The sequence below is a fragment of the Pholcus phalangioides genome, unplaced genomic scaffold (assembly GCF_987345545.1).
Source record: "Pholcus phalangioides strain wild (caught in Gottingen) unplaced genomic scaffold, Ppha-v1.0 ptg000040l_1, whole genome shotgun sequence".
NCBI classification, from domain to species: Eukaryota; Metazoa; Arthropoda; class Arachnida; order Araneae; family Pholcidae; genus Pholcus; species Pholcus phalangioides.
The window spans coordinates 1,403,749-1,416,266 of record NW_028301626.1 but is presented as its reverse complement, the minus strand read 5'-3'; the positions used below and the strand labels follow the sequence as shown (position 1 = coordinate 1,416,266).

General features: G+C 34.7%; 1 long non-coding RNA gene across 1 annotated transcript in view; it reads left to right on the top strand.

Moving 5' to 3' along the window:
* Positions 1-12,518, top strand: part of LOC149065259 (uncharacterized) — a 41,811-nt gene that overhangs the window by 24,673 nt on the left and 4,620 nt on the right. The gene's annotated exons all lie outside the window — the stretch shown is intronic.

The following is a 12,518-nucleotide window of genomic DNA, read 5'->3' as shown; positions in this document are numbered from 1 at the left end:
GTAATGTAGAAGCGGTAGTTAAAGGGTGAATTTGGCACACCCTTTCTGGTTTAGCACCAGACCTGCCTGCCCCTCCCCCCCAGTTGTGGCTCTGTTTGCCACTGCCCTCAACTTTAAAATTCAAGTTTTATGATGGTTTTCTTTGTTTCCACCCCCCTAAATTTTGCCAACCGGTACAGTTGCCATCGCCACTAGAAATTTCAAATTCTTTTCTTTCTTAATATAGCAATTATTTATAAAGGTACTAATAATTAATATTTAATGAGAAATAATTAAAGTATGTTTTAGAATTTCAAAAAAAGTTCCGCATAAGAAAACATAATTTTTTAACATAAAATTTCAAACAATTCTGAATAAAAACTTATCCAAATGTTGTACAAATATCTAAAAATGGTTTTTATTAAAAAAATCGTGTCATCAACAAACATGACTACCTTACCTAGGAAGATAAATGTGTTTCAACTATACTTACTTCTACGTCATTTCATAAAGATACATCTGTTGGCTGCTGCCATTTATAAGTATACATGTATCTATATTTATTTATTTTTTTTTTTTTGGAAAGATTTTTTTTTTTATAGATTATGTTTTAAAAACACTGGGAACATATATATTCAGCCATTTTATAGCTACTAGGGTTAAAAGTTAAGCACGTATCTGACTGGCTTAGTTCCCTTGAACAAAAACGGCATCCCGAGTCAGGCTCGGGCTTAGACAGAAAGTGTTAATGAATGTGCTCTAAGAAATACATTTTAAAAACGTGTTTTTATGCATGGTGATTATTTTTTTATGTATATTTTCCCCTTTTTTTTGTACGAATTTTGGAATTTTTTACTTTTTCAGGATTTTTAGTGTATATTTCAGAACTTTTTTTGAGTGCATGTAATCTGGGCTCTAGTTATGAGCCAATGTTCCTCAATCTGTTTCAAGTAGTAAACACGATATGCCATACAATTCTAAAATTCTAATTGTAGTGGTCCTCGGTTTTATATTATTGAGGACATCTATTTTCAGAATCACTAGGCATGGGTATTTTCAGTATTGTCCGTACCATACTTTTTTAAATAAATGAAATGTCCAATTTTTTCAAAACATCATTTACAGGGCATCCCATAAATGATATAAAAATTCTTTGATTTGAAGGAATTGGTAATTTGCATGGGGTTTGGAAAAATTATTCTCACTTAAAGGGCGCTGCATGAAAGAAAATCACTAGAAATATGCAAATCAGTACTATTAACAACTCATTTCTGAATTTTCTTGTTACTGGCCCTTGCATAAGGTTTGTGTTTTCATTGTGATATTGACCATTAGGGAATAAAATACTATAGGTGAAATTGTTTTATCTTTGCCATGAATAGCCACCTGAAGCTGTACGAATGTTTGGGAACAGAAGGAAGGCAGGGCCGTCATTTCAACTTTTTCCGGGGGGGGGGGGCAAAGCACATGTACTCAATGTATGTATATAAACTGAAGAGCCAAAAAAACTGATACAGGCATGCGTATGCAAGTAAAGAGATATGGAACCAATCGGAGTACGGCGCTGCTGTCGGCAACGCCTATATAACACAACAAGTGTCTGGCATAGTTGTTAGATTGGTTACTGCTGCTACAATGGCAGGTTATCGAGATTTAAGTGAGTTTGAACGTGGTGTTATAGTCGGCGCACAAGAAATGGGACATAACATCTCCGAGGTAGCGATGAAATTTGGATTTTCACGTACGACCATTTCACGAGTGTACCGTGAATATCGGGAATCCGGTAAAAAATTAAATCTACGACATCGCTGCAGCCGGAAAACGATCATGCAAGAACGGGACCAACGACGACTGACGAGAATCATTAAACGTGACAGATGTGCAACCCTTCTGCAAATTGCTGCAGATTTCAATGCTGGGCCATCAACAAATGTCAGCGTGCTAACCATTCAACGAAACATCATCGATATGGGCTTTCAGAGCCCATTACTCCTACGGATTTATGGACAGCCCTGCAGGATTCATGATGTCAATTACCTCCAGCACTACTTCAGACATTAGTTGAGTCCATGCCACGTCGTGTTGCTGCACTTCTGCGGGCTCACGGGGACCCTACACGATATTAGGCAGATATACCAGTTTTTTTGGCTCTTCAGTGTATTTGTGTGTGTGTGTGTGTAATATATATGTGTGTGTGTGTGTGTGTGTGTGTGTGTGTAATATATATATATATATGTGTGTGTGTTTTCAAAAGCCAGGGGAGGGCAACGCCCCCCCCCCAAATGACGGGCCTGAAGAAAGGGGCCATTCAAGTCAGGGTTGGCAGGTTTTTGACACATGCCAGTTTTTGACGGTTTAAGCTGTCGCGTCAAAAACCTCAAATATTGCTTTTCAATATAAAAATTTCCATTGGAAATACATCAACTGCATGGAATGTATAAAGTGACTATGCTATACAAAGAATAAATATTTAATATGATTGTAAAATAATTGTCTACTCTCTACAGAATTGTTTTGCACAAAATATATTTTTTTTTTTTCTTATAAAATATACAATTTAAATAAAGCATAGCATAAACACAAGGGAAAACTATGGAAGGATTTGACATTCTCCCATTCAAGATGGTTCTTGACCTTCCAAAATTTCTTCAACTGCCTATGTATGTTGCTTTGATATAAACCATCTGCTGTATTCTTTTTACAACAGAAGTTTTTAAAAAAGTTTATCACATCATATATGTAATGTTGATTCCTGTTATTAAATTATCTAGATAATCACTGATACTTAAAACTATACTCTTATTGTGCATAACATTGAAATATATCTGAAGATCAAAATACTAAATTGTCGGATTAAAATGTCATTTAATTTGATAATGCTAGCTTGTATATGATGCTCAAGAAACTCCTGTAACTTATCCTTAGTCAAACTTAGTTATTCTTACTTTTGCACTATGATATGGTACATTTACTAGCATTTATAATGCAATTGTTTTCTAATTGAAGCTGTGTTCAAACATGTTGGGTATCAAGTCCTGTCAGCTCTGCTTTTGTTGAAAATACTCTTTGAAACTCTGAATTTGTACACACTGAGCAAAGAAATTTTCAGGGTAAAATAAATGAGTTTAATCAGTGTATTAACAGATGCTGCATGAGAATTTTTATATGGGAATAAAATTTTGGGTGAATCAGAAAATTTAAAATATCAAAATTTGTATTTTTCCTCAGTAATTATAATTCTGAATGTAAAACCCTTTAATCTACATAAAAGTAAGTGTTTTGTTATTTAACATATCTATTAGGTTAACAAACTATTTGACTTCATTGACAGTAAGTTTTTGACAGTTTTAATACCAAGTTAGTTTCTGGGGTCAAAAGCCTAATCCTGATGCCCTATCATACATATTTTGAATAAACGGCTCTATTCCGCTTAGCAAATTGAACACTGGTAACGAGTAGCTTAGATAAATGAACCATAAAATTATATTTCATATGTTCTAGACTCATGTTGAAAAATTCAAAATTGCAAGTTATAATTAGAATATTTTGTTTTAATTATTGTAATAAATTAATGTTTAAAAATAAAACACTGTAATATGCAAAAAAGTAACTTTTTCATTGTTATATACCTATTGTGTTCAAAACATTACCAAAAGGCATTCATTTACGGCCGTATTCACCGTCCAGGTTCAGAACGCGATCCAGGTTCTAAACCGCGTTTCACCTCAAAATTGGTATTCACCACCCCTGAATCGAGATCCACGGACCAGCTTTTCGAGCCTGAAACTGAACCTCCGATATCGGCGATCCAGCAGGGTGGATCGAGTTTCAGCGCATGCGCAGTGAACATTATCATCGCTGCAAACACAAACATCGACATAGTAATGGCGGTCGCACTGAATTGTTTTTACGATGACCCGGAATGAAATAGGGAATTTAGAATAATTTATTAATTATAGGGTGATGAGTAACCGCGTTTAGGTATTAAATATATGTTAAGTAATTATCCCCGATCAATGAAAGCTTTCAACTACTTCTTGAAGCCATCAACAAGTGACGAAAGAAGGTGAGTAATGATACTTTTCTATGATTTCCTTCAAATCTGAACTTCATTCGCTAACAAAATGATCATTATCAAATAATGATAGAATTGTATGTGTAATATACTCATGTATTGATATTAATGACAAATTCGTCTTTATGGTACCTGAAACAGGGCCGTCTTAAGAACACCATGGGCCCCCGGGCCAAGTGACTTGTGAGGACGTACCAGGTAAATTACAGAAAATTTCAACCAAATCTCATTTTTGTGAGGCCCTCTTCTCTCGAGGCCCCCGGGCCGTGCCCGGGTAGGTCCATCCGTTAAGACAGCACTGGTAGTGGGCTCTCTCGATGCAGACTTTTTTCTTGAGTGGGGGCCCCTGAAAGTATTATTATGTAAAATAAAGTGTACATTTTTGTGAGGGCCCCCATTCTCTCAGCCCTTGGGAAGTGCTCCAGTTGCCCCAGCTTATTTACGGTCCTGACCTAAAGGTTAAAATGGCAGGGTATAGTGTCACGCTTTTGAAGTTTTTTCCTCTCTGATAATAATGTATCATTGGTCTGAAAAGAAGTCATGAATATCTCTCTTGAATTGCAGGAATAGTCACTTGTATGCAGTGCATACAAAATTTTTTTTTTTTGTATTACTTGTATACAAAAAAAAAAAAATTCCCCTAACCAGGACCATCTTAAGAGCATGATGGGAAGGGCCCCCCCCCCCCCGAGAGGAGAAATTTTTCTGTGGTCCTACCTGGTAAATTCTAGAAAATTTCAACCAGATCTCATTTTTGTGGGGCCCCTTTTTCTCTTGAGGAGCCTCGTACATTAAGAACTCGCAAAATGTACTAGGCAAAAGCGATCATTACAGTAGTGCATTTTAATTCCTAAACAATACAATATTCACCAACACTCTAAAATATAGATTTGTGTATGAAATGTTTCGTCTCTAATATGAAAATATTCATATTAATGCCAAGCAAAATATATTACCTTTTTTTAGTTTTTACCTCTGGGCAATAATATATTTATTTGATACTTTGCTGCTGTGTGTAAACATGACATTTTCCTTCTATATTCAGTCGATCTCGCTTATAACATTCCCATGTATAATATTTTCCTGCTTAGTACTCTAATTAATTTTTTATTAAGATTTCCTGTTTAAAGCATTTTTCCAGCTTACATTTTTTATGGTAACTTTTTGAAAAAAAAAAAAAACCTTTATAAGCAGAATCCACAGTATTTGCACAAATGAAAGCATGTGCACAACAAAAAATATTTTCTGTGATGCACTCTCATTATCCAAAACAGTTCATTCATTTATTATTTACAGTTAAACCTCACTACAATGATACTTGATATAAAAATAAATCCCTCTACATCAATATTTTGAAAGTCTTGTTTGGAAATTCCTATAGTATAATGTTAAACTGCTGCCAACTCGATTAGAGATGAGAATATTAATATGAGAAATAACTTGAAAATAATTCTTATTATTTTTGATAAGAATATTCCCCAGTAATTTATAAAAGTATTCTTTCCAAAGAATATTCTCTAGGATATTATATATAATTATATTATAAATAACTGGAGAATATTCTTATTAAGAATAATAAGAATATTCTCAAGTTATTTACAATAGTAGTCCTTCGTTACAATATTCTTAAGAATTTTACATCTCTAATCTTAATACAACAGCCATCCCTCTACAATGATATTTTTTCTTGATTTGCAGAATATCATTTTATTGAGATTTTAGTGTGTGATCATACCTTTCGTGCTCAAAACACCAATTCAAAAATTCATGAAATTACTTTTTGGAACCTTATTTATGTGCAGTTCATGCCAGCATTGGGCAATGATTGAGTGAAATTTATAATATTTAAGTAATCTATCATTACATAACTAGTACCACATGATTGCTGATTACATGTGCTTTATTCGTATTATGCAGTATGATTTGCTTCATTCTTTAGGGAAATTTTTTTTCATGAAAACTATGTTTTTAATTTTTCAGATGAAACAAGTATTTCAGTAGTAACAAGGGAGCAAAAGTAGGGTAAAAACACATGTATGATAAAATGTGGCCACTGAAGACGAGACTCCATCACGGAAGAAAATCTCTATTTATTTACAATGTTTGTGTGTGTGTTATACGTACCATTATTTTTTTTTAGCAATCTCAAATACTTCCATATAAATATGAATAAATTATTTTTGATAATTGATTTGTCGTTATTTCTTAAGTGAGGAAAATGTTAGCTTTTTTTTATGTAGTTTGAATTCGTGCCTTAATTATGTTTAAGTTACAGTGTAAATTTTGAAAGTAACGAATTACTAGATTGTGATTATCATGTAAATACAGTATATATTTAAAAAAAATCCAGATTTAACTACCAATCCTGCTAGTAAAAAGAGGGATGGAAAATGATTTTGTTGATGAATAATGACGTTGAATCTATCGATATATGTCAAGTTTTTTTTAATTTTTAGTCTTGACTATTAGTTTACCCTTTAGTTAAACATGATTCAAAAACAATGCATTTTACACATAAAAAAAAAAAAATTGTCCATACACTAATGCTTGTATTGACTGTCAGATTTGAAACTTTGTTTACAGATTTTTTTATTTTTAAGAATCTTTCAGCTTCAAGGACGTCCTTTCACCTTATATTTAATAATATAATGAACTGTTTTTAACTGAATCTAACTTTTTATGTAAGCTAATCAAAAAACTAGTACACATGTTGGAACAGTTTTTTGTTGAAAAAAAAACTGTTGGGTTTAGCATTTTATACATTGAGAGGGGGCACATCTTGTGTGTAGGAAGGATTGCATGCAACTATCATACAAGTTTCAACAAATTACAAAAAATCAGTCTCAGATATTAACTTATTTGGCTAATAGGAAATATAGCTATTAATGTTCAGTAATTTAATATTCAATGTGCATCACAAGAATTACTATTAGCATAAAAAAAATTTTTGGAAATCAAATTCACTGAATTTTGTACTTTTTCATTTTAATATGTGTATTTAAAAATTTGATTTCAGGTACAAAACAATCATAATTTAAAAAATATTCAGATAAAAATTATTTTTTGAAAAATTTCCAAATTTATTAGTATTTTTTAAAATAATACTGTATAATAATTGTGTAATATAAATTTTACACAATTGCGACCGTCCTTTTTTCCTTCACGATTAATAAAATTTGAATGTGCTGATACATTTTTTTTTTTTCAAAGCAATGAAAAGCGCATTTAAGCTGATTGTATGTGTGATACATAATTTATCTAATCTGAGAATATTAGCAATTCCGTAGCGTAATGAAAAACCATCATTATAGATATAGCGGAAGTAGGAAAGAAAACCGTAGCTGGAATGAAATGGAATTTCCATTAAAAAGGGGATGATAAAACCATATTTTGCTTATCGAAAAAAAATTGTTGAAAAACGTAAACACACGAATCCTACCGTTGAGTTTTCTACTTCATTAGAAGATCAAAAACCCTTCATCCAATCAGCGTCGGATCTACTCTCGCCAAGCTAATATACGCCAAATACTCGCCAACTGAACCGAGTTTCACTTGATACGCACTCGAGACTCACTGGTGAATGCCAAATTCGTTCTAAAACTGAAACGGGTTTCAACTGATCCGCGTTTCAGGACCGTGAGTGGTGAATACGGCCGTTAGGTTTTTGACGGTTTAAACCAGTTCTTGACGCTCATCATGTCAAAAACCCAACCCTGATTCAAGTATTATGTCAGCAAATTTTTAGTCATTTTTTACCCCCCCCCCCCCATTAGCAAAACTTTCAACTTCCACCTTTTGTCAGCAAAATATGTCATCTCTGCCCCTTCCTCCCCCCCCCCACAAGCTATTTTACGGGTTTACTGGATCATTTTTGGAACGTTCTGCACTCATTCATTCTGCTGAATTCATTATAACAGATTTTCTTTTTCACGGAATTTGCAATACATTCTTCCTATTTAAATTTGAGTGAGGATTAGAAAAGCTTTTGTTACAATACATAAGATTTCCGTTATATCTATTCGTTAAAACAGGATCGACTGTGTTTAGAATTACGCTTTTACTACTAGCAGACACTATTAACAAAGTTTACATTCCTAGATGCATACTAGGTGTAATAGAGGAATTGCAAAATAATCATGTAAACATTTACAGGAGTTGGGGGGGGGGGGGTCTAGTGGGCTATAACCTAGAGCGGCGAATTTGAGAAAAATGAGTGATCAAGAAAATTAGACTAGAATAGTACAAGGGCAGCGAAATTTGTGTTGCACACTGGCGAAAAACCATAAATCCACCTCTGATCAGGCCTATAACTTGACTGGCACAACTGGAATGCTGCACTAGGGCCCCGAGTAAAATACCCCCTCCCCTACTAGAAAATTTACTTTTACATAATATTCCTTTTCAGTGGTGCTCCAAGAAGACATGCTACGGCCCTGCCTCTGATTAGAGTAGGATGGCTGATTGCATGATTTACAATATGAGCAACGAAAGTCATACCCACGCTAACGGGCCGGTTTTGGAGAGACTTGCGCTAAGCCTCCTTGAATTTTGTACAGCTGAACTGTTGCTGTCGTCCCAGCTAGTTTTTGTGTGGGGCAAAGAAGACTAGTGAGTTTCAAGCATATTTACTCATTTCCTCACGAAGAAACTGAATAAGCATATGTGGAAGTGATTTAGAAAGCACTCATTACATAGAGTATCTTCAGGAATGCTTTTGACATGGACCTAGTTAACAATGATCTGCACCTCCCCAGAATAATATAAAACCCACTTTAAAGCACATCAAAACAGCAGATTAATATCGCCAGCTCATCGTGACGCTCCTGACAAAAATTGGCGACGTCCCTTGGAGCCATGATGCACACTCTGATAACCACTCTAGAAATATGCAGAAAGCATGCAAACCCCAGTACAAGATGGATAGGAGACTTGCAGACTCAGAAGGGTAGGAAACGTGGGTGAATCACTGTATGTGATTACCGCTCAATCAATATAAGTGATATATTGATTGAGTGAATGACCCCACCTGGAGAGTGAGGATCTAGGGGGTGAGCAAGTGACCAATTGAATGTCCTAGCAAAGGAATAAAAATCAATGACTCATTTGCTCCCTTGCTCCTCGATGATTCGTTTGCTCACTTGTTCGGCCACTCGTTTGCTCACTTGTTCGGCCACTCGTTTGCTCACTTGTTCGGCCACTCGTTTGCTCACTTACTCGTCATCGCTCATTTGCTTGCCAGCTGACTCCACGAAATTATTTTCCGTGAATTTTGGGACAAAAAAAAACCAGCATAGGTGGAAATATGGCGATCGCCGGCCTCTTCGTTCAATGAAAAAATTGTTGGCATAGGTGGGAAAGTGCAAGTGGAAATTCTCCCCTTCAATTCAAGGAGGAGGGGAACCTGTTAGAAGTGCATGTTTTCTCTTATGCAGGAACAGGCTGTTCAAACAGGGGCCCTCCTGTTCAATCTGGGATGTACGATCACCCTGATTATAGTAGACTAACTACTATAATACCCAGTGCTGCCAGGGTTTTCTTCTATGGAATTTTTCTTTTTGGATCACGTAATATCTCCCTCCTCCCTTTCTTTGAGGGCCATACAAACCATGTCTAAATTAACCAATACGATTCCTTGTGGAGGTTTATAAAAGACTATGGTTATGTGCCTCCCCTTCCAACTACATCAGCTGAACTGGAGATACGCATAACAGCAGCTGTGGATGCAAACATGGTCACAAAAGTTTGGGACAAATGACTACTGTATAGACATATGCTGTGTGCATCCCAAGGCAGACATATTGAGCACCTTGAATTGGGTTTGTGAAAAAAACTTAGCACTTCAAATTAATTTTATATTACATGGCTATTTGTATACAGTAAAACCTCGATAAGTTGTCACCTCAAATTATCGAAAAATTATGATGGCTTAAGTGGAGTGACGACTTAAGAGGAGTTCCATCAGTTTTAATGTGCAATGTTATAAAATCGTATAAATTTAAAGTAATATGACATTTATTAAAGTATGAATCAAAATAACAATGTTAATAAAATTTATAGATTGCGAAAGAAAAAATAATTTACCTTTTTTATCTCTTATTACTTAAATTATTGTGGTGAAATGTACTGTATACTTTGATTCATACTAGTAATTTTTAATTTATAGACTAACAGTGCAACTGTTTGAATAAGTAGCTTTTATTTATAACAGAACTCTCTATTGCACATTAATTTTACATATACATCAAATTTAATTTTAGTGTTTGAATTCTTCATCAGTAGTTCATGATACAACTTCAAAGTAATCTCGAACACTTTTGACTTGGTGGAGAGGTCCTGGGCAGGGAAAAGTAAACAGAAGACCTCAACTTGGGAAAGAATGCTTAATTTTTCTCTACAAAGATATTTTGTTTAAATTTCAAGCCCTAAATTAGTAGAGTTCATGCTTTCTATGATTATTTATTATCAGTGCCCACGCGCGCGTTGTACTTTGACTTTAATTTGATGAATTTGATTGTTCGATTTACATAATTTTTGATTTCCTTTATGTAATCTTTAACATATCGATAAATTTTGGTTTGCCAGAGATGTCCTGCGGCGGGCGAAGTGCTTACGTTGCTTCTTGCGGCAGAGCTTGGGTGTATCACGTTTTGTCCAGTTTCTCCAATGGAGCCCAGGCAGAAATGAGATCTAGCTTGAACAGTCCCCAACGTCCCAAAAACCTTAGTCAGCAAATGAACTTCCCCAGCGTAACTTTTGTTACTTAAACTGTTCCGTTTGGGTATATAGGATTTTATGGTGACTTTTAAGCATATGGCAATGCTGTTAACAAGCTCTTTTTTTTAATGGGAGCCATAAAAATGGTCTGTTCCTCTTAAACTTTTTCATAGTGACGACTTAACCGAAATTAGCGACGAGTAAACGAGGGTTTAATAACATTGTGGTCTATGAGAGCTGGAAGGGTGTGAAGAAAAATGACGACTTAACCAGGGTGACGACTTAACGAGGTTTTACTGTATATAACATTGATTTTCTGTGTGCTCTCTATACAAATCTGTAATTTTAGATTGGTATATATGCTAAATTTGGTGACAAACGGGACCCAACTTGAATAATGGCCTACTTTAAAAGTTAGAGCAGGGCAACACAATGGTTTCTGGGCCTTAACAATCACTTTTGGAATGTTTATTTTAGTTGCTGTTTTTCCCTTACAATGAGTTTCAGGCGTGTATATTAGGGTGGAACGAAAAAGGGTGTTTTTCACTTTTTTTGGAAATTGATGTTGCCTTAATAATCAAAAGATGTTTTTCAAGGTTTTAAGACGTTATACCAAAATCTAGGAAAATATTTTAATATGGTTCCTCACAGATCCTAAAGGTTGAGCAAAAAGACTTTTTTTTAAATGCACATTATAAAAATCTTTTTAAACATTTTATATATATATATATAAAAAATAAACCCTTTATGGGGGGGGGGGGACAAAACTATAACCATATTCCAAATTAAAAAAACGAAAAAAAACTTGACGGTATAGGTTTCAGGAGAATGCCTCTATTGCTTCCACTGTTATTACATTTCACTTTTTTGCAAAATAGTCCATTTTTTTTTTCAAACGATGGAAGAGTACTCCTTGATTTTATTCTGACTTGAATGAAGCCTTCACGACTCTCGGTTGTTGATACAGCAAGAGATGCTTCAGTTACAAGTCATACTCACTGTTCAACAGCTTTTGTGTGAGACACGGAAAATTTGGTATAGATGGAAAAGCAGGTTCAGATCATTTTTGTGGGTCCAGTTCCAGATTTTTTTATAATAGGTGGTTCAGTCACTCGCACTTGATCCCATGCAATTAGTTCCGAATAGTGCTTAGCAGAAAAGTTTATTTTCGGAACATGGAAAATGGACGGATTTCTGCTTCTGATAATCCCTCATTTCTAATTTTTAAAATTCTTTTGATTCCCAGTTTTTTGCCCATACTATTTCCACAAGATATCTCTGATCTGCACTTAAATCACTGTTGTCACTGTCCATTATCGGAAGGTTATTAGAGATTGGTTTAAATTTCACAATAGGTAATCTTTCACAATTTTCCAAACTTTTTCCAATATCTTTTTATAACCAGTATTGGTAACAGTTCCGTCGTATCCGATCACCATCAATTCTTTCGTATCAAAATTTTGCTTCAAAAAGTCAAAGAATTTATGACTTTATATCCCTTGCTCTACTGCTTCTTGGAGTTGTGTGACCGAGATAAATTGACCCGGATTCCTGCAATAGTTATGTGGTCTTCAGATATGGTTCTTCTTTTGAAAGAATCGCCTTCTTTCACATTAGCAAAGGTTTTGTCTTTTCTACTATCAGAATATATTCCTCGCACATTTGTTCTAGGAATTTTATCTTGCAAAAGAACTCTGTGATGCTCTTTCATGCCTCATTTTCATCCAGTCTCTTGTCATATTTCGCTTTT